Below are 1,834 nucleotides of genomic sequence, written 5' to 3'. Positions count from 1 at the left end.
TTAAATAAAATAAAGTAAAGTGAAGAAAAAGATAAATGTGGGGTAAGTTTATGTGGTCCATTTAAGAATGAAAATAGAGTTGTATCATTGGAAGTAATTTTGGCTTGAATCACTACAAAAAAATATCCAGTTAGCCACGGTTAAAACCGTGGCTATTTGAGCATAAAACCGTGGCAAAATTCAGCAGCCACGGTTTCGTTTACCCAAGCAAATACTGGCGTTGCAAAAATATAGCCACAGTCTATTTATGATATAGCCACGCCTTTATGAAGTGTGGTAACATTTCTTCAACCACAGTTTCGATCGTGGCTAATGTGAACTACACCCGTAGCTAATATATACCATTATTTTAACCACATTTTAACTGTGGCTAACATTTATTCAATTATTTTCACACATATTCCTCTCCTGATCCTCTAACAATCATTATATTCTATAATATGATGATAAATTTATAATTAAAATTAAATATTTACAAGCTAAAATTGATTCTCAATTTATAGAATATATTATCTCCTTTCATATTTCTTTCTATCATAAAAGAAAGCAAGATAAATAAATAAGGAGGTCCATGTAAATAGGAAGGAGTATATTAGTACATATAACATAGTGCTAATTTATATAACAAATGAGTCCCTTCATAAATATGAATATCCCAGCTACCCAATTTCAAACAAGAATTTGAACACATATAACTTAAGGAAATAATCTCTTCTATAGGCTTGCTCCCAGTTTCAACAAGCACAAGTCTTCTAACCTTTGTAACAATTAACAAAATTGAGCAAATTTGTCAGTCACGATAAGTAAAGCAACCTCCTCAAACACAAAAGGGCCATAAAACATTAGGAACTCTAACTCCAAAATTTGCAAGTTCTAAATTCAAAATTTAAACTAGTCATTTATAACACTGGCAATCAAAAGGGTTCAGTTAGAAAGTAGTCACTAAACAATAATATTAAGGTTTAGTTATTGTTTTGTACTCTACTATAATATTATTCTACACAAGCAGGACACTTTGATGCGTTTGAAAAGAGGAGAGTCACTTATGAATAAGTTTCTGTATGATAACAGATTAAACAACCAAGTATGGAACACTTTCAATGATCATTAATCATACAACACTTTCAACAACCAATAGATTAGAAAAAGCAATCAAAATAGTGAAACAATGAATATGAACTCAAGCAATAATAATAATCATAAAACCAAGTATAGAACACTGAATAACAGTAAATCAGATTACTATAACACACAAGTAATGGACATTAGAACCAATGGTTAAACAAAAAGAATTTTACAGTTTTCTAATGCATATAGTAATAAAGCTTTTCAAACATTCCCTTCATGTCAAAAACATAATATATCTTGACATTCTTTATTCAAATTTCACAAAGTAATCTAATGCTCATAACCTATACATCACACATTCAAGATGCAACATATACAAGATTAAAGAGAGTGAAATATAGTTATATATTTTACATGGACTAAACAACTGCTTCTTTGTGATCAATATTACTTTGGTTTACTAATATAAGATTAAGGATTGAGAGATATCTAATTAAACATGCAAATATTAGAAATATGATAAAATTGAAAAGAATCTGCAAAATTGGATTTTCATTACCTGTGTAATAGAGTTGATGACGATGTTGAAGAGTGAATGATTTAAGCAATTGAAGAATTTGAATAGTTGAAGTGATAAAACTGGATAAAATTTTGAAGAATTAGTTGAAGAGATGAGGCAATACCAGCCACATGGGGGGAAATAAACAATATAAAAAGGAAAAACATTGCTAACTACTTCATCTTCTAGTAAAGGGTACATTATTTA

Source organism: Lupinus angustifolius, chromosome LG11, assembly GCF_001865875.1.
Source record: "Lupinus angustifolius cultivar Tanjil chromosome LG11, LupAngTanjil_v1.0, whole genome shotgun sequence".
NCBI classification, from domain to species: domain Eukaryota; kingdom Viridiplantae; phylum Streptophyta; class Magnoliopsida; order Fabales; family Fabaceae; genus Lupinus; species Lupinus angustifolius.
This window is presented reverse-complemented; position numbering follows the sequence as displayed.